Source organism: Drosophila teissieri, unplaced genomic scaffold (assembly GCF_016746235.2).
Source record: "Drosophila teissieri strain GT53w unplaced genomic scaffold, Prin_Dtei_1.1 Segkk124_quiver_pilon_scaf, whole genome shotgun sequence".
NCBI lineage: Eukaryota > Metazoa > Arthropoda > Insecta > Diptera > Drosophilidae > Drosophila > Drosophila teissieri.
Window position 1 is genome coordinate 225,431 of NW_025224990.1, and position 22,556 is coordinate 247,986.

A 22,556-nucleotide genomic window follows, 5' to 3' on the forward strand; every position below is an offset into this window, starting at 1 on the left:
TACCTAAGTGTGTCAATTGCAAACCAAGTTCTCTGTCTTCAATATATTCCGTGAATTGTTGTAAGTTGAAAATTATTAAAGCTATCATTTGTTCTCCTTCAAAATTGTGATTTAAAAGATTCGTCAATTCGATTCCTTGATTAATGACTTCTATTACGTGGTTGAGTTCGCTTATTTGTACATTATTTGTTGTTGTAATTCTTCTTTATCTTCTTGATCTAAAGTACTGAATAAGTATTTGTAAATTGTTCCCATAAAGTTAACAAGACCGCGTTTACTGCGTTTTACAATTCTTATACCGTTCATTTCTTTGTTAAGTTTTTCTACTAGATACTGAATTTGTGGTAAGTTATTAAATGGTTAAGTTTGTTTGACAAGTTCTTCATTTTCTGTTTTAGTTAAGTTAATATATAAGTAATGATATTCGTGGTTTATTGGTAAGTCTATTGATCCGGTTTGAAAGATTAGGTAGCCGTTTTTGGCCTGGATAGGGGTTACTTCTAGGTATTGTGTGCTAATTGTCGATAGGAGGCATAACATGCTCCGGAGTAGTCCTGGACTTATCGTTATCATATTTACTTTTATTAATTTTATTTTTTAACTTATTATTATCTCTATTTTTATTTCTTTGAAATGTTTATCATCTATTTGTCTTAAATTTCCTGTCTTTTTGAATGGGTTAGTTGTTTTTGATCTAACTAGAGGGGATTTTTTAAAGTTGGTGTCTATGTTGAAGTCATGTTTTTTTTTATTGAGTTTGTCAATTTTGTTTACTTTATTTTGTTGAGTGTCATAAGCAGGGGTTCCTGCAAAAATGAAGATGTAAGCTGGAGTTCGACCAGTTGTATTATATTTTGTTTTGTGATTGTAAAATTTTTGTTCGAATTTTGTGAATTGGTTTTCAGGTTCAATATGCTTGTTATTATTCTTGATTTTTCATTAACAGTTTTATGAAATCGCTCAATGTCAGAAATTCTATTTTTACTTGTTGTTATATTTAGAGTCACTCCTTTTGATTCTAACCAGAGTTTAAGTGCAATGCACATGAAAGAGTCTTTGTCGACTTTTATTGACCCATATCGTTGAATATGCGTAAAATAGCTCTTTTAGCTTCAAGCCAATCTCTACTGTTTACTTCTATCACGGAGGCGTATTTAGAATAAATGACAATACATTATAGGAATTGTTTATTGTTTATTAAGTAAATCTCCATGACATACTTGTCTCTGGGATTGAAGGTTTCTGGGGTTGTTTCAAGGGTTAATTTTGTGTTTCTATGTTCACATTCGTTTATGATATTTTGAATAAGTTTTTGATATTCAGGGTAATAATAAAGTTCTTTGAACTGAAGTGTGAGTTTTTCTATACCATGGTGTAATAATTCTATGTGTTTTAAGAATGATTTCCTTAAATTGGGCGTGTGTTTGAATGTCTATTGGTTTACTACTGGTTTTCATAGTTTTAGTGAAACTGTCGGGACTTATGAATATGCGCATTTTGAATGATTTGAAAGTCGATTTCATTAGAGAAGTAAATAACACTTTTTTGTAGTGCAAAAGTATTCTTTAATTAGATCCTTAGCAAGGGTAACAGTCATTTATAACTGATTTTTATTCTGATTTTATGGAAATATTTTATTATCTGGACGCCGTATAAATCGTCTTTTATGAATTTGAATTGCATGTTATAATAATTAAAAGGTCTTTCTGTTATTGAGATGTGACTTTGGTTGTCTTCTGGTGCACTATGCACAGTAGCTGCTGTGGGAAAGGAAACTGGGTCATCTTCACCTTGAATTTGGTGTTGCTGGTGCATTGTTCAGACCAAAGGGCATACAAGTATATTCATAATGTATATGTTTTGTTGAAAATGCTGTTTTGGGTATTGATTGTTGGTCCATTTGGATTTGATGGAAACGTTTACCTAGATCAATGGTTGTGAAGTATTGACAGCGTCCAAGCTTGTCTAATATTTCATCCATTACGGGAATAGAGAATTTGTCGTCAATGGCTATCTCGTTGAGACTACAGTAGTCTTTGACTAATCGAAATTTTGGTTTACTAGAAGCATCGCTTTTCTTTGGGACGATCCAAATTGGTGAACAATAGTGGGATTCAGATTTCCTTTTTTATAGATAGGGTCTTCGTGTTTGGTATGAATAGAATGTTTAATCGTACTTGTGAAAGTCAATTTTTCACCTTCTTTGTACTGAATATCACTGTATTCAAGCAAAATGTGGGAAAGTTGTTCCCTTTCTTATGTATTCAGATGTTCTAATCTGAATACGTTAGATTCTCTTAACTCGTCGTCTAAGGCGTAGTTAGAGGATGTTACTAGAAGGGCTTCTTCTACTAGAAGACGGGACACTCATAGGTAGTCTTTGACTCTTCCGAATTAGATGGTTTGGAATACTGTTTAGTAACCTTTGACTAATCTGGTTTTAAGTGGGGTTTCCGCTTAATTTTCCGGAGGGTTTTCTCCTTTTTCTGGGTATGTAGAGGGGTTTCCTCTGAGTAAGATGATCTGGGACACTTATTGGTAACCTTGGACTCATCTGTTTGGATGTGGTCGTAATACATTTTGAATGTATAGCCATTTATAGTGACTGTTTGTGTTGAATAGTTAATTTGAGTGTTGGTTGGATCTAAATAGTTTCTGCCTAATAATAAGTTATATTTTTCTGAAAAATTGTGAATAAGAATGTTTGTTTAATGGGACAAAGTTCGCCATGTAATGCCATTTATAGTGTGGACTTTTACTTTAGAACTATCGGCAATACGCAATGAGCTTTAAAAGCTGCAGTAATTGTTTTGCATTAAAATTAGTTTTGTTTTGATTACGCCTTTCGTCATTCGCATTGGAATTACGAATTTGAACATACATACATGAAAATTAAGAATTTGGATTAACGTAATACAACAATATACCTTCCCACGTTTCATTCTTATTATTAAATATGTCATTATTATTATTACTATTTATATATCCTACCTATTAATTATTGAATTACACTGTTTTATATAAGATTAACCCAGTTCTTTTCCAGCAACATTAATCTCGTTGATAATGAGTTACAATACTTATATATATAACTAATTTCTTTATCTACATTTATCTATACATAACTAATGGTAATACTAGAGATATAACAAGAAATGAAATAGGAATTTAGGTGAATTATGTCAGAAATATATACTTTTAGTACTAAGATGAATATGAAATTTATAGGTTATAAATTACTATGTTAATAAAAGGTTATAAAAATGAATTTTAGATAAATTTCTCCTTATCCGGGAGTCCTGGATATCAAAGTGTCATAGAATGAGTAAAAGGTAGTCACTTCAAGAAATCCTAAGTGTAATTTGTAGGACCATAAGGATCATGCAAGGGTGGGCATTACGCAGACTGGCGGGATAGAAGAAGTGATGTTGGCAAGTGTATCCCTTATATTCTCTCTCTTCAGTTTTTTCTATTCTTTTTCTAGCCTTTTCTTTTCGTTCCCTTTTTGTCCATAAAAATAGTACGCGAATTTTCATTATTTTTCAGTAGTATACGAGCATTTTAACGTGGCGGTTCTTTCTTTTGCTGATCCACCCCCAAGCCGACTAGATATCCGAAATGCCAAGGACATCGCGTGCTCCGCCAACACGTTAATATTCCACCAGCTCAGTCTTAGTAGATCGTTATATGCTACAGACATAATTATGGCGCCCAATTTGGAGGCCTAACCTTGGCTGCCTCGTCAGAGTTCAGAATAGTCATCAACATCAAACTATGGGGAATTTTCGTTTACCACTGGAGACTAAAATATGGTTAGAACATTTTCTTTTGTGTTCACTATTATAAAAAATTGACCTTAGTCAAAAATGAGTTTATAGCGACATCTGTTTACATATCGGATTAACTTACTTTAAATAAAGGTATCGTTCCAGGAGTGTAAGTTTGATATGGCGTCCCAAAAAAAAAAAAAGTACGCTGGTTCCTGTGATTGGTCGTGGATATCAGAGAAGATTTCTATATCCTGCCACGCAGGATAACAAGCGCTGTGCTCTTGGGGTATTAATGGATTAGACCATACTTCTAAGTAAAGGTTCTACATTATTACATTATTCTCATTAGGTGCTTATAAGTTATGTTCTTCAATGCTAACTTTTGTAGCCAGAATATATTATATTTACTTGGATCGGGTATTAGCTAGCAGCGGCAGTACATTTTTGTATATATTAGACTGCTATTTCACTTGGTTTCAGTTGGTTGCGAGTCACCAACTAAGCATTATTATCTTGGAAAAAAACAATGGATCAACAGACCTCAATAGCTATACTATCTTGTTACGGTAATTTCTGATACACAAGGTCAATTGACTAATGATTACTGGACAGGAAGATTATCCTAATTCCTGAAAATAATTATTTGTTAAAAAAAAAAATACAAACAAAAATTTAAGATTACAGCTCAATATGCAGGTTTATGAGGAAAATATTTTTAAAAATATAAAATTAAAAATATAAATTTATATATGTGATGTCAGAAGAAAACGCACCCGCAGGAGACAACTCGGTAATGACAAACGTTGACTGCTTTATTTGCTTGAAAGGAATTGAATACTCGGCTCAACTATTAGCAGCAAGTTGTGGTCATAGCTTTCATCGAGTTTGTGTCAATGTAAAGGTTCGAAATCATAAAGTTTGTCCGGTTTGTAAAGTAGACTTACGCACCTTAAGTGATAGCAAAAGTACTAGTAGCCCAGCCAGTGCACTGGGTAGGTCTCATAACGATTTAAGTCAGGAATTAACAGAGAATTGTAATACAGGCGACCACAATATGGAAGCGTTACAGCAAGACGTAAAGGAGTCTAATAGACGAACAGAAATTCTCGCAGAACCATTAGTTCCTGTTTTCAAAAAATGTTTACCTTATTGGAGAATCAAAAGCAAGACGCAGCAATTAGTAGTAACCGATCAGAACATGACGCGCAGTCTCATGAATCAGAAAATCTTTCCTTGAACGGAAATCCCGCTGCAGTTGAAAATATTCCTTCAGCAGGACTCGAGTCGGAATCTAGATTCTCACAAATAGATACAAACTCGCATCACTCGTTATAAACTGGAAATTGCGGTTTTCAGGTCGTTCAAATATGTCGATTGATAACTTCTTATATAGAGTTGAAGCACTAACGTTTCAAACCCTCCCAACTGACCGAGGGGAGCTGCCGTGTATCGAACGGTTTGAGGATATACGAGGGTCGTTTGATAAGTCCGTGACTTTTTGAATAAAATATATTTTTTTCGTCAAAGAAGCGTTTTATTTCTCAACATAATCTCCTTTTAGCTCTATACATTTAGTCCAGCGTTTTTCCAATTTTTTTATTCCTTCCAAATAATAGGTTTTCTCAAGGCCCTCAAAATAGTCGTTTGTTTCTGTGATGACCTCTTCATTTGACCCGAATCTCTTACCGCCGAGCCATTTCTTCATGTTTGGAAACAAAAAATAGTCACAGGGGGCTAAATCTGGAGAATATGCTGGATGGGGTAGCAGTTCGTAGCCCAATTTATGAAATTTTGCCATGCTGACTACACACGTGTGCACCCGTGCATTGTCCTGATGGAACAAAAAATTCACGAGATCGTCTGCTTTCAATGCCTATAAAACGCAAACCAAAAAACGCAGCTTTCTCAAAATTTTACAGTCAGCTGTTAATCGATAACTGCTGACAGGAGCAGTGTTGTATTTAGAGCAGGTGCGCGGCAAATACAAAAAGTCACGGACTTATCAAACGACCCTCGTATATTATATGTATACTAGTAGTAAGATCTAAGAATTGGTTAAATACGTTAGTATTGATCGCTTTAAGAACGGCAGAGACTCAGAATTAGAGATAATAGGATAGAATCTATTATAATACTCTGTAGGGATCATGCAACTCATAGTTAGATCTACATTGATTTAAAATTAGAGGTACGTAATTTCTAGTAAATCTGCTTGGAACAGTGAAGTTTAGCCGACTAACCAAGTCGGGACTATCAACTTCACCACGAATAAGGTTAAAAATAAAGACTGTTCCAAGCATCGTTCTACAGTTACCTAAGGAGGGTAAGTAAATTAACATTAATCTACTTGAATAAGGAGGTAATGTAAGGCTTGCGCCGCAAGGCAAAAAGTAAGAAGTTCTTTTGAACCGATTCAATGCGGTCCGAGGAAACTTCATATTGTGGACTCCAAACAGGTGATCCATACTCGAGGATCGGACGGACTAGAGAAATAAATAAGGTTTTGGTCATGTAAGGATCATCAAATTCCTTTGACCACCGCTTTATAGAACCAAGCACACCCCTGGCCTTATTGACAATAGAGGAAGTATGGTCTGAAAATTTTTAGGGTCCCGAAGAACACCAAGATCATCAACATGTGTTATTCTGTGCAAAGAGCACCCACTTAAAGTGTAAGTCGCGTGCATTGAGTTGGCACGACAAAAGGTCATAACTTTACAATAGAGCCATTTAAGTGTAATACGTTATCACAGCACCAGGTATGAAAGCAATCTAGATCGGATTGTAAGTCCAAATGGCGAGAAATGTCCTTATATTGCAAGCATAATTTTACATCATCAGCGTACATTAGTACACGCGAATGCTTTATTATTAAGGGAAGGTCGTTAATAAATAAGGTAAAAAGGAGCGGACATAGGTGGCTTCCTTGTGGGACACCGGATGTGACTCGGAGAATACAAGAAAGAGAATTTTTAAAGAGGACCCGTTGCGTCCTGCCATTCAGATAACTTAGAATCCAATTTAGAAGATCAACAGGGAAACCTAATAAATCAAGTTATTTAATAAAAGCTAATGATTAACAGTGTCGAATGCTTTACTAAAATCCGTATAGATGACATCTGTTTGAAGATTATTTTTGAAGCCCTGTAGTACGAAGGAGGTTAGCTCCAGAAGATTAGTAGTTGTTGATCTGCGTTTCATGAATCCATGCTGACATGGAGATATAATTGACTAACAGAGGTGCTGCAAGTGAGGAGTGATAACGTTTTCGAAAAGCTTAGGGATAGCAGATTCCTCTGTAAGTGCTTGCATCCGATTTGCTGTCTTTTTTATGGAGAGGGATCACAAAGGACTCCTTCCATATATGGGGGAACTGTGTAGATTCCAGAGATAAGTTAAACAGTTTCAGTAGAGGTTTGCACAAGGCTTCCGCACAGGAATTCCGTCGGGACCTGGCGAATAGACAGGTTTAACTCGCTGAAGATCATAAAGCAGTGAGCTTTCGTTAAAAGTGGGACAAAATATTAAATTCGACTTTGATACCGCGTAAGAGTAAGGCCGTTCGGAATGAAGTAACGTAGAATATGTGGTTTGAAAAAAACAAATAGATCGGCTAATGCCTGATCCGATGATACCGTAGTATTTTCAAAAAATAGCGAGGAAGGGTAAGTGGTTGTTTTGCGCTTAGTGTTAACGAAATTATAAAACTGTGTGGGATCCTGTGCGAACTGGAACTTACAACGGTTTAAATAATTCTTATAACACTGAGCATTAAGCACAGTAAGATTTAACCGAGCACTTACATATTTAGAAAATATAGATTGAGAACCGGTTTTTTTAATTTTTATATAAAGTCTGGACTTAAAATTTCTTAGATGTATCAACTTTTTATTAAACCATCGGAACACAAGAGTTGAAAAATGATTTAATTGCAGTATAAAAATTATTTATGGCATCGGCCATATAATGATGTTGCAAGAATATAGATCGATATAAAAAGATTTAGCCTCCGAAAAGTTTGCCTTACGAAAACAATGAATTCGTTTGGTTGACCTATCTGGCCTCTCATTTATTACGGTACCTGTGTCGATTGTCACCTTGAAAGTTGGATGGTATGGATCTTCTGGTTGACTAAGAGGTGCTACTCTAGTCAGAAACACACTTTCAGGACTTGTAACAAAGCATAGATCCAATAAACTTCCAAGAGAATTTCGAATATAATTAACTTGCTACAACGATAGGTCAAGCAAGCCGTCAATAAAGTCATGTTGTGATATAGGCAGAAAAATATTCGACTGTTCTTCTGTGGACCACTTAGTGCATGGTATATTAAAGTCACCCAGAACAACTAGTTTGTCCCTATCGGACAGTCTATTTGAAACGGATTGGATAGCGGACAAATGTTTTATATATTCAGAACACGGCGAAATGTACGGCGGAATGTACGAGCACGTAATATAAACATAGCTATCAGAAAATGACAGCTTTACGCATAAGAATTCTAAGTTACGGAACTCGTAAAAAAGTACAACCTCTGACGTGAGGGTAGACCTAACAGCAATTAGGACTCCACCTCCCCGCCTGGAGGGACGATCATGCCTGAATACTGAAAACTTCAGAGTTAAGTATCTCCGGTTTTAACCAAGTCTCTGTAAACACAATAATATGGGATTGAAAGGAAAGGATATCTGAATACAAATTACTTAGCTTACTACACAAGCCTCTTACATTTTGATAACAGATTGTGAGACTCGATTTTAGATAAAGAAGTAAATGTAGTAGAGGAGGATGGGGCAGTGATCTGGCCACGTGTGGGAAGTTTAATTCCCACGGGACCTTTTTTTAATCTTATCTTCGAACTCTTTCACAACCATACTATCCGGCCAAAAATCACCATGGACGAGAATAGCTCATTACGGACAGTTATCTTGAAAGATGAAAAGTTAACTTTTTCCACTTTCGGCTTTTGTTTTGTCTTGTATATAAGACAATACATCAGATAATGTTTGATCAGGGGAAAAAAAATTTGTTTCTTTAGTGGACCCACGGAGAGGGGTTTTGGCACTGCAGGTTGTATTTCTGAAGTGCCAACTTGTGCCGGTAGTCCGGACTCAATATTCCTTTGTGGTGGTAAACTATTCGGGACGGGTGGAATCACCGGTTGAGAAAACGGAATCTGTAGCAATCCCAGGCTGGACTCCCACCACAAAGGATTGCTCCGAATCTTTTTTAGTTGCCGATCTAAGCAACATCTGAGGGTTTGCTGCGATCGTCAACTGATAAGCTATGGAGTCCTGTTGATCAAGTGCCGGAGGTTGCGGGGCATTCCCCTTAGGCAGCCTACCACCAGCGGCTTTCTTGCGCTTTGAAGATTCTTCTAATAGCTTGAGGCTATTAGATTGTGAATCTAGCGCGGAAAGAAGATCATCAGCTCGACGAAAACTATCTCTAGCCACGCCAAAACTGCTGATCAGTTTTCAAGCCACCTTTAGCTTGGCGCATAATGAGTTTCATTTCATTCGCAACTCCTAGGCAAGTATCACAACAGTATTTTAGATTACGGCCTTTAGCTAGGTCATCACTTGTTCGGCCGTTAAAACCAGCGCACTTAGTGTGCACCATTCTATCACATAGCCAACGGGTCATTTTTGACTGCTCAGGCTTTATTACCTGACGGCATTTGTTATGGAAGCAGACAACATTGGTTTCCATATTTAATTGGATTTTGACCACTGTACCAAAAGACAAAATCAAAAAATGTACCGCAAGAGCGCAGTCTGCACTTTAGGATTTTGTGTGGGAGAGCGAGAGAGCGGGTACACCGTGCAGTTAAGTACAAAAACAACACCAAACAGCACTACGGACAACGCACGAAAGAGAGAGTAAAGAAAACGCAAAGACAGAAAGAGAACAGATTGAATTTATTTATTAAAATAATGCACAAATCACAAAAGATTCACTCGCGAAGCGAACGAAACATTAACTAGTACTGATTACGAAATTGAATTATTCAAGAATTTGTTAAATTCCACCGCTGGATTTGGCAAAACAAAAATAAATTCGGAGCGCAGAAAAAAAACTCGACCGTTCGCTTTGAAGCTAGAAGACGATATAAGTAACTTGTTAGAAGGAAGCGCTTATGACTGGTTTTGGCGGTACCACAATTCAATTCAGTGGAGCTATTTGCGAGCCGCCATGAGGGCACAATTTAAAGACGAGCTGACAGAGATAAACATTCGGTCAGCCATTGACCGACGCAAGCAAAGGGAGAACGAATCTTTTGACGAATTTTATGAGTCGATCGCTTTAGCCGATAAGCTTTCAATGCCCTTGTCAGAGTTGGCACTGTTGGACATATTGCGCGCAAACTTGCAGCCGAAAATTCAACATGACTTGCTTTACGAGAAAATTAGTAGCCCAGCACACCTTCGCCATTTACACGTGAGGTGTTTATGCAGAACTTAACGAAAAATAAACCAAACTTTCAAAGGCCTCAAGCTCCTGAGCCATGCCGATGGCGAAGAGCAGATTAGCGAGGATGAGAGAGTCTTGACGTAGCTGCAATTAATTTGGTATGCTGGAACTGGCGAAAAATTGTTCCTAGGCATCTAGGCATTGATTATACCCGTTACTCGTAGAGCAAAAGGGTATACTAGATTCGTTGAAAAGTATGTAACAGGCAGAAGGAAGCGTTTCCGACCATATAAAGTATATATATTCTTGATAAGGATCAATAGCCAAGTCGATCTGGCCATGTCCGTCTGTCCGTCCGTCTGTCCGTCTGTCTGTCCGTCTGTCTGTCCGTCTGTCTGTCCGTCTGTCTGTCCGTCCCTATGAACGTCGAGATCTCAGAAACTATAAAAGCTAGAAAGTTGAGAGTAAGCATACAGCCTCCAGAGACATAGACGCAGCGCAAGTTTGTCGATTCATGTTGCCACGCCCACTCTAACGCCCACAAACCGCCCAAAACTGCCACGCCTACACTTTTGAAAAATGTTTTGATATTTTTTCATTTTCTTATTAGTATTGTAAATTTCTATCGATCTGCAGAAAAACTTGTTGCCACGCCTACCCTAACGCCCACAAACCGGCAAAAACTGCCACGCCCACACTTTTGAAAAATGTTTTAATATTTTTACATTTTTGTATTACTCTTGTAAATTTTTATCGATTTGCCAAAAAACTTTTTGCCACGCCCACTCTAACGCCCAAAAACCGTCAAAAACTGTCAGTGATGAAGAGTCTCCTTCGCACTTCCACTAGCTGAGTAACGGGTATCAGATAGTCGGGGAACTCGACTATAGCGTTCTCTCTTGTTTTTGGACTGAATTTAAAATTTTGCCTTCCGGCTTGACATTCCAAGGCTTGGCGATATCCAGCCTAGCAGGTGAAGATAACAAGTCAGCTGATACTATCACGCAACGCGAGCTGACGGCGGATCAGCGTAATCAATTAGAAAAGGCTGTTCAATTATTTCCTTCATTTTTGGAAAAGGGTCTAGGGAAAACAAAATTGTTGCATCACGAAATAGATGTAGGAAGTGCAAAACTATCCAGTTTCATCGGCGATCGAAAAACTCATGTATGAGGAAATAGATCGCATGATCGGTTTTGGAGTCATCAGTCTAAGGTTATGCCTTTCGGCTTGACCAATGCTCCATCCACCATGTCAAAACTAATGGATCGTATAATTCCAGCCTACCTTACAAATGAGGTATTCCCTTATCTTGATAACCTTCTTATAATTTCCGGCACCTTCGAACGGCATACAAATGTTCTTCAAGAAATTGCTGAGGCCTTGGCTAAAGCGGGTCTCACTATTAATGTACAAAAAAGTAGGTTCTGTGTGCCTGATGTTCATTTTTTGGGTCATATTGTCGGCCATGGGATTATATCCATGGATGCCCTTAAAATTGAAGCCATCAAAGCGTATCGCTCTTTATGCTCTTTAAAAAAGAAAAAATCCTTTACTTGGTCTGAAATTTCCATAGCTTTTATGTCACGCAAGCTAAATGAATGCCAGTAAAACTATTCAGTAAAAGAAAAAGAGTGCTTGGCCGCTATTTTTTTTTTTAATTCCTTTGCTATTCCTTTCGGGAACATAGGGCTTCTACGAGAGCCTACTTCTCGTATTTGTTTCGGTAATCGTTCGGTAAGTTTTTCGACCGATCTGGTGATCGGCCAGATGCGGAATTCTGAGCATTACAAAATTTAGACCCTACGTAGAAGGTCATACTTTTACTGTGATAACGGACCACGCCTCTTTAAAATGGTTGATGTCGCAATCTGATTTGAGTAGTCGTTAAGCCAGATGGGCACTTAAACTACAAGGATAAAGCTTTACCATTCAGCATCGGAAGGGCGAAAGAAACGTAGTTCCAGACGCGCTGTCACGCACCTTTACGGAAGATTTGCCTGCAATAGAAAGCGAACACGCTGTTGATATTCGCTGTCCACATTTCCAATCAAAACAGTATCAAGAGCTGAGGGTAAAATTCATGCAAGCTCAAAAGCAGTTGCCTGACGTGAAAGTCGTGGATGATTGCATTTATAGGAAGACAGAGCATGCATCCGGGGAAAGGCTAGCAGACGATATGATATGGAAATTATGGCTGCCACAAGAACTGGTACCTGTTGTCCCGGAAAAGGCGCACGATAGCTCTTTAATACCTCGCACTGTGGAATTATTTTTGGCCAAATTTAGTTAACGAAGAAGAGTACGTAAATAATTGCGCAGTATGTAAAAGTATTAGGTATCCCAATTATGTTTTGAGACCCACTGTGGCTAAAACAGGTGAATTACAACGGTTTATCGATTACTTGGAGCCTTATATTCGTTCAAAATCAGGTCACGTGGGGACATTGGTGGTACTCGATCACTTTACAAAATTCCCATTCTTAAAGCCAGTGAAAAATTTTGCTGTTCCTTGCGATCCAGTTGGCATTCAGCTGTTAACAATACCCCATATCGCTTAGTTTTTGGTCAGCACATGATCACAGAAGGTTCAACATACAAGCTGTTGAGAGAATTGGACTTGTTAGAGGATCGAGCAGTTCAATTCAGTCGAGAGGATTCTGTGAATATTTTTAGAAAAGATGCAGTCAAAGCAATGAAGCAACAACAAAGTCGGAATGAGAAGTTGTATAACTTAACAAGCCGAGTCGTGTCATATACCGTTGGCAAGTTTGTAAAAGGGTTTAATGCCAAACTAGTACAAGCATTTGTGAAAGCTAGAATTAAAAGAAAGCTAGGTTCAACTTATTACGAGCTGGAAGGCCTTCCAGGAAAATTAGTTGGAAAATTCCACGAGAAAGATATCAAACCATGAGATAAATTAGCTCTCCAAGCTGGTATCACACATTGTGAGAGCATGTCTCCCAAGTGCGATTTTAGCGGTGGGGATTTGTAGGAAGGGCTTGTCGAGCTTATATACAAAAAAAAAAAACTATAAAAATACACTAGATATGGAAAACAAAAAATAAAAAGGAATTTCATTTGTATGGCTACTCCATCAATATAGGGTGTCGCCATCTATGGCGGGTGGATCTAGCTGCCAGTCGATTGTCAATATTGTCAACTTTCACGGACCTATATTTCCGATCTGGGCTAACCTTCTGAGCCCACGCATCCAGATCGTTCTTTTCCATTTTGGCCATCATCGAGAGCAGTTGTCTGGGAGTAGTTGGTTTTTTTTTGTCGTCGTGATTGAATTGCATTAGCAATGTGTTTCAAAATAACGACAAGCTAAATGCAAGCTATAAGTATGATAAAAAAAAAAAAAATTACAAATAAGATACTCAATACTCAACAAACACAAAAAAAAGACAAAAAAGAACGACACAGAAAAAAAGACCACGCGACAGAGAAGGAGCAGTCGAATTACTGGATGCCAGGCCTGAATGCAGGGTAAATATTTAATGACTCCTGTTAAAGAATTAGGGAGTGATTTTTGTTTTATTTTTTTCTTTGGCGATTTTTTCATATCGAAAAAAATCATAGCGTGCTACCTGGTGAGCAGTCTCATATGCAAAGATTAAGCAGAAAACAACGATGACGTCATAAAAGCAATACCTGTGCCGCCTGAAAAAACCAAAAAGTGATTAAATAAAGGAGACGAAACGAAAACATAGCTGCTAGCCAGTGCAGGCGATGCGACGTCGAGCTACCCTGTTCAATAAGCTCATACATTGCGACTAGTGCCATTCTCATCAGCGATATTTACTTATATCACCTGATAGTTCAATCAATGAGTTAATTAAGAAACCAATTCATTTACGTTTAAAATTATTCCCTCTTGTTATGGTATAGGAAACATGAAATAAAAAAAAAGGCAATCAAATGAACAGGTGAAAACTAAAATACAAAGTACAAAAAATAAAGAAAGAAATCGCTAAAAAAAAAACATATAATTCCGCAAGCTAAAATTAAATGAACATAGTAAAAACAATTCCTACATACTAATGTGATTGTATTACCAAAAATAATGAAAAAAAAATCCGACGACGATCTAACTTTGTAACCAAAAACAAGAACCTTTTTTCCCAGCCGATCGCAGCAGCCAAAGATCTTTCGCCGCCGGAATTGGATTTACTGTAAGTGCTCTATTATTGTTTTATTCTACCCTTTACTTAGTTATTTCGTCATCGGCAATACGCAATGAGATTTAAAAGCTGCAGTAATTGTTTTGCATTAAAATTAGTTTTGTTTTGATTACGCATTTCGTCTTTCGCATTGGAATTATGAATTTTAACATACATGAAAACAAAGAATATAACTGTATACGCGCCGAACGGGATTCAAAACACTAACACAGTTCCTCAAGTTCCACATATCGTTCATGATACTGACACACGAATCAGAAGAGATAGACTTCCTGGCCGGAGCTGATAGCATATTACGGTGTGGCGAACTGGAACTGGAAATAACAACAGCGGGCGACGAGGAGAGCGAGGGAAACCCTGGAGCCGTTCCGACAGGCGAGGAGAAGAATAAACCTACGGAGGAAGCAGTACAAACATTCCAGAAACACACAGGCAAGTATTTGAAGGAATGAAGGGTGTGAGTAAGATGGGCACTCGGGCTGCAGCCATTCCAATTTGAGGTCCAGTACAGAAAGGGAAAGTTAAACGCACTAACTGACGCGCTGTCCAGGACCCCCAAACTCCAGATAAAAACAATTGGGACGAAGAACTGGTGGGAACAGAAATACCTAGAGGTGAGAAATAACAAGAACAACGAGGAGTTTCGCATGGGAGTTTCGGATGGGAGACTCTACGAGCTAAACGTGAACCGAGGAGACCAACAACCTTGAAAGTTATGTGTAAAGGAGGAAGAAATACAACAGGTGCTCGCAGAAAACCATAACTTGGCAGAGGCAGGACATCTAGGAACCTTTAAGGCGATGAAAAGAGTGAAAGACCGATACTTCTGGCCACGATTAGCAAGAGACGTAAAAACGTTTGTAAAAGGATGCCAATGTTGTCAAAAATACAACATTTCGCAACAGAAAGGCGCAGGGAAAATGCTTACGAGGATTGCGAAAGCTCCCTTCGAGACCATTTGCGTAGACTTCGTGGGACCGCTACCACGAACCAAGCACGGAAACACTACTCTGGTAGTCATTGTAGACAAATTTTCGAAGTGGGTAGAATTGGAGCAATTCGGCAAGCAACTGCAGAGCCATTCTTACGCGTCTTTGGGGAACGGGTGATATCGAGGATTGGAGCGCCGTAAATTCTGACTCTGACAACGGGGTACAGTTCACAGGGCGTAAAACCAGAACGGCCCTGGAGAAGTGGGGTATCCAACAGCAGTTCACGGCGCCATACACACCACAAGAGAATCCAACAGAACGGACAAACAGAACGATGATCGAGCAGCTATCGGGAGAGGAACAAACCACATGGGACGAACAGGTGCCAAAACTCATAATGGCGTACAATAACTCGTATTCGGTAGGGAGCTTAGACCTCCAAATGCGCTATTTGATACAATAACGCGGGGTTCGGGAATGAGGGCAGAAAACGTAGAAGCGAGGTGGAGGAGACTAAAATATATACGAAGAGAGGCAACAGCGCACATGAAGAACACCGCAGTGCAGCAAAAACAACACTATAACTTGCGGAAAAGAGAGTGCAAACCGGCCGTAGGGGATTTTATCTAGGAGAACAAGCTCCGACACGATCCCAAGGATGCCGCAGCCCAACAACCGGGTGGCAACCATACAGCCATCGCAGCCGCCGAAACCACAAGCGCCACCGCGATCGGCTCCAATCCCACCGCCACCACGCCCAGACGCCGAGGATGCAGCACAGCCGGCCGAACCACGAGTGGAAGATATAGAGTCAGCAGAGTCAGCAAATGGAAGTGGAAATGGAATGAGTTCGGCCAGCGATCGGCGACAAGACCACTAGGAGGAGCTAGCAGAAACGGACCAACAGCCAAGGATCAGCGGTAAGGAGTTCAGAGACGGGTAAACGGCGTGGTATTGTAGTAGACCTGATCGGCCTCAAAAACTCTTCTCATAATTAGTAGACCTGACCGGCCTCTAAAACTCTTCGCATAATTAGTAGACCGGACCGGCCTCAAAAACTCTTCTCATAATTAGTAGACCTGACCGGCCTCTAAAACTGTTCTCATAATTAGTAGACCGGACCGGCCTCTAAAACTCTTCTCATAATTAGTAGACCTGACCGGCCTCTAAAACTGTTCTCATAATTAGTAGACCTGACCGGCCTCTAAAACTCTTCCCATAATTAGTAGAACTGACCGGCCTCTAAAACTCTTCTCATAATTAGTAGACCTGACCGGCCTCTAAAACTGTTCTCATTTATAGTAGATCTGACCGGCCTCTCAAACTATTCTCTTTTGTAGTTGATCTGACCGGCCTCTCAAACTATTTTCATTTGTAGTAGACCTGATCGGCCTCTCAAACTATTCTCCCTTGTAGTAGATCTGACCGGCCTTTCGAACTCTCCCCCTTAATTGGTAGACCCGAACGGTCTCTTCCCCGTTGTTTCCCGTTCACCGGCATTGGAGGAACTCGCGGTCGCGTGACCCGACGACTATTGAGCTGCCATCTCCGGAGTCAGCCGTCAATACGGTCCTAGGAACGCGACAGGACGACCGCGAGGCTACCGGCCGCCGGTCTTGCTACGAGGACAGCAGCTACCCTGAAACGACAGTGAACACCTTTCTTACTTACGAATAAAGACCCGATATCCAATTACGATGTAATTCTCCCGTCTTCTCCTCTGGGACCCGGGTCGGATTCTCTTCGAGCAACCCCACCTGAACCAAATTAAATATCTGAGACGAATCCTGGCCATCCAAAGCCCGAGTTCGTAAGAAGATGTCATGTCATGTCATGCTAAGGACATCCGTCAATGATGTAGCTTCAGATGGCTGTTGAGGCAATAAGATTTTTTTTTTTTAGATATATTTGCAAAGGTAAAAACGACGGAACTATTTTGTAGCGATTTTCAAAGAAATTTTGTTTATTTTATGCATGCATGCATATGTAGGTTGCGAAAGCGAGAAATGATATGATTGCATAGAAAAGCAGAACTACAAGCCAAAGTGTAGGTGCGAGAGTACTAGAGTGAAAAAGAGCGAGTGAGATTGGAGAGCTTAGATGCTCTCGCAGCTGATCCGAATAGACTAATTGTATCTCCAATTTTGGCAATAAATAAAGAAACAAATTTAGCAGCTGCTGGCGGCTGTGAGAATCGACATACTCCCCTCGTTGGAAGAGTGGCTTTCAACAACATCCTTAAGGGTTATCAGCAACAGCTTATTCAATCTTGTTGGTGTCCTCAGCACAGCAACTCTGGCGACTCAAACTTTTCCAGACAGCAGCTTAACGACTCTCGCTAAAGGCCACTTCAGGGGAGGACGACGACATTCGCAACTAACCCAGGCTTGGAAGTGAATTGATGGCTGCTGTGCGATTGTCCCCTAGCATCACAAAAACCATGAATCTTTAATTTAGAGCAAAACTACAATATTTATCTAGCCATTCTGAATCTTGCGCCAAAGAAAGGCTTTCGTCCCAGGACTACTTTTTCTTGCACAGCAGCTGAAGAAAAATCTTGGACTTTGTGATTACTGGGCCAACCAATCCAAAAGAATCGTTATCCCGAGCGACTGCAGATAAAACTGAACGTCGGCAAGGCCTTGATGTTGATTGAAGGGTTGAAAATGAGAACCAAAGCTGATCAGACACCGAAACCCAAGCGAGGCCTAGAGTTTTTGTAAAATCGCCTCCATCGTCAAACTTCAAAAGGGCCTCCTTATCATCGTCACTTCCTTAGTTTAAAATTGCCTCTGGAAAAAAAGAGCGGACCTCAGCTGCATTATGTTATGGTTTCTTTTTTGAAGCTGGTGCCAGATATCAAATCATCAACAAAAAAGTCACTGCGAAGAAGAAGTTTACGCCGATCCATCAAAAACGACGCGGAGCTGTCGACGCGGTGGTGCTGTCTTTTTTCATGACGCAATGATGATGTAAAAGATTCCGAAAGGGATTGGATTGTTCTGTCGGAACTTCTGACATATGTCCCATCTGCAAGTACTCTTCAATGAAAGCCTTGTATTGGGCCCTGACGGCTGGACGATGCTCTAGTTTTCTCTCAAGCGATAAGAATCTTTGCATAGCTTGCTGGTAGGACTCCCCCATCAGATTAAAACTTAACTTGGCTGGAAATCGAACAGAATATTCCCCAGCCGGTAAGCGAGCAAAGTGTTTAATGAAATCCCCTTCACTGTCAAGCTAATAGCCCGCACAATGGGCTCGGCACAACTCTCCTCCTCCACTCTCTACCCCGCAGAGGACCAACTTGCCCAACGCATAGCAGGTCGTAAAATAGACTGGCACCTATCAAGAAATCAACGCGCTGGAGGCGTTTGAACTCTGGATCCGCGAGCTTCAGGTTTTGGGGTATGTTCCAGTTACAAACGTCGATGTTAAAGTTGGGCTGTTGTTCGGTTATATTGGAAGCAATGACAGCAGTGATAGATGTCAAGTACTCGGAGGTTCGAGATCGCATTGTTAAGTTAGCTGACAAACCATCTGTCTTGAAACTATTCACCTATTCCAGTAACACAAGCGCACGACTTTGTTTTTCTAAGCTGCAGCAAGTTTACAATTAATATATATCAATATATATACAAAACAAAATATTAATATTAATATTTATATAAGTTAAAAAAACCGATTATTTATTTTTGATAAAAAAAGTTTTCTTTATTTGAGCGGTTAAAGACCTGTTACGTCGGTGTATTCGTGCCTGTGTCCTGGGAAAGGACTCAGGCCGAGGGAGGGACGGCGTAAGCTCGTCGATTTTGGGTCGTGTAATCTTGGTAAGCCCCTCACCTCCCCAACATAACGAGAATAGTAGTAGTGCCTGAAAAAGTTCCTACCGTTCGTCAGTCAACAGTCCTCACTGCCCCACAAGCTGTAGTTTGATTGTAAAACGATCGGGCAATGTTTCGGCCACGTTCCCTCCCCTTCATGCATCCGCATACCTGATGGATCGTCGCGGGCCGCGCAATACGATCCCCTTTTGTCAAGGTTGTCCGTCAAACGTTATGTCATCGTTGTTGACCTACTCCACTTCGCGCGTCAGCACCCCCTCTGGAAATGTTTACCTACTCATTTTGTTGTAGTTACAATAATAGCATTATTTTATTGAGTAACATATTGTTGGCTAGTGCCATGTAATACAAACAAGAATTAAGAGGCTAGCATACAAAATTATGATAAGTTGGCTACAACTGTTTTTAGCGAGGAGTATCGAATTCATCACCAAGCAAAGGTGCGCACGTCAACAAAAATTGTTGGCTATTCAAGACTACAAACGTCGCTCTGAGGGCTCTTGTTTTTGCATAACAAAAACGAGGCGGATACTCATCGCTGAAAAGTAATTTTTATAAATTTACAACAATATGGAACACAAAATATTTAACTCCTATTAATGAAATAAATTGCCTAGAAGTGGTTAACAATAAGATATTTTTTCTTTAAACCTGACACAAATATACTTATATTAACTAATGGTGTAAAAATAAAATGAGCACGGGAATATATGTATATATATGAATATAAAAAAACTTGGGAACATGGTTCCGTCAAACTTACCCCATTTTAATCCGGAGCGATAAGATCTCGACTCGTTGGATCCTGGGTGTTGCTATATATAGTGATGGAGTTATACATACATATACTTTCGTGCACCAATTAATTGTAACCGAAAAATAATAAGATATACACAAACACAAAATAAAAAAATACCCTAAGTGGATTATGCATATATATAAAAGTATGAATGAGCTGGGTTTCTGTTCTTTCTCAGGTTACTTGGAGCGAGCACTTGCTGTTGTTTGTTTTTTGCTGATGTTCACATTAACGGCCATGCACCGGTTCACTTATTCTTTTAATTGTTTTGCCGTTAGTATTTTTAATTAAGCACTTTGTGGGACACCGGATGCAATCCTGTCCAGGACATGGTGATGGTCCCTCCTCCGCTGTACGGATCTCATGTACATTTTTACGATCTTTAACAGGGCCAGGAAGATCAGTATAGCAGCGATGAATTCCAGGGTATGTTGTACTCCTTCTATTTCCTGTTTGTGGTCGACAACCTCCACGGTGTTTATCATATTTGCTGTGTTGTCGGAGGCCTTAGACTCCTTGCCGCCCATCCTGAGAGTTTCGTGGAACTATGGTCTTCCTTCAAAGTGTGTTCCTTGTTAGTCCTGTTATTTCCTTGAAAGGATGCTAGTGTCTTTGCTCCTTGACGTTTTTCTTCGAGACTGGAGTTATCCCTGAGTCTTCCCCTCGATGGACAGAAGGATAATTGCCCGGGTATTTGATGTACGGATGACTACCTCTGGGTATTGACTACGGATGTTTTCCCGGGTACCGACGGACTACGGGTGTTTACCCGGGTACTGACTCTCTCTCTGACTTTTCATCGGTGAGCCATGGTCTTTTTATACCGGAATAGAGCTTTTTTTCTGATGTATTGGTTCTATGCCAAGTGTTCCCACCTAGGAATCATATTTCTCACTTTCCCCTATTTTGGGGAGTCAATACCCCCTTCGGTGAAGTGTGCCCGGAACTGGTGTTGATTTTCTTTACTTTCTGCAATCTATTGCGGCCGCTGACCGGGTCATGGGAGACTCGTTTATTGTCGACTTACATTTTCTTTGTCGCAATCCAACTGAGTCAACGGGGTGATGGTACCCCTTCCCCTGCTTTTAGATTCCGGTTTTGAATCTTTAAAGTCTTACGATCTCCCGAAAAGGGTGTACGCAACAGGCTCGAAGTGATCGATGCGGTTACGCATGGAATGACTTCGCAAAAAGAAAGACCGTACGCCATTTTCTTGTATTTTTGTTGTTTCTTTTTCCTTTTTCTTTGTTTGTAGATGGTTCTCATTATGCGCCCATTAACGTGTGGCTTCGACCCACCACACACTGCTGACTGCACTAGCTGGGCTATTAGGAATACAAGTTTTTCCTTTCCTTTTTTTTTTTTTTTGGTTGTCATGAACACGAATATATTTAAAGACTTACAATTTTGGGCTCCGTTCATATCTTATGTAAATGAATCGAGAGCGATAATTTATATTTAGGATTTTTTTATCTAAGGCGACATGGTCTTTTTATACCGGCATAGAGCTTTTATTCTGATGTATTGGTTCTATGCCAAGTGTTCCCACCTAGGAATCATATTTCTCACTTTCCCCTATTTTGGGGAGTCAATACCCCCTTCGGTGAAGTGTGCCCGGAACTGGTGTTGATTTTCTTTACTTTCTGCAATCTATTGCGGCCGCTGACCGGGTCATGGGAGACTCGTTTATTGTCGACTTACATTTTCTTTGTCGCAATCCAACTGAGTCAACGGGGTGATGGTACCCCTTCCCCTGCTTTTAGATTCCGGTTTTGAATCTTTAAAGTCTTACGATCTCTCGAAAAGGGTGTACGCAACAGGCTCGAAGTGATCGATGCGGTTACGCATGGAATGCAGTGCAGTGCTCAAAAACATGTAATCTAAGTGCACACTACATGAGTCAGTCACTTGAGTGGGAGACCACAGATAAGGTCCTCGCCGCTCAAGATAGGCAGATGTACCGGAGCGTGGGACCTCGATAAGACGGGGACTATTTACTTAGGCCTTTGCGTAGGCCATTTACTTTAATATGCGATTCTCATGTCACCTATTTAAACCGAAGATAGTTCCAAATAAAATGAGTTTCTTACAAAAACTCAACGAGTAAAGTCTTCTCATTTGGGATCTTTACATTTCGTCAATCGAGCCTTAAATCGACTCTGCAGTTTCCCCCTATACGGTAAGGGACTCAGAGAAAGGCCAGCTCCTTCAAGCATTGCTAAGTTAATCTTGCAGCTAAAGGTAGCAAAAATAATTGACTCTTGTTTCCCCCTACCAAAGGTAAGGAACAGAGTATAAAAAATCATCTTTAAACATCGACGTCAACGGAGCCTTAAAGAAGAGAAGGAAGTCAAATTCAAAGGAGCCTCTACCAGCAACAACAGCAGCAACAGCAGTAGCAACAGCAGCAACAACGACGACATCAGCTAAGTCAAAACAAGAATTTTCTGTTTATACAAACACACACATATAACTATATATAAATACATATACAATACATACACACGTACTATATACCCTTCAGTACCAGTCCCTAAGGATTCCCTAAGGAATCCCTAGGGAGTCCCCATGACTCCTAGAGGAATCCTTGGGGAAGTCTCCATACAAATCTG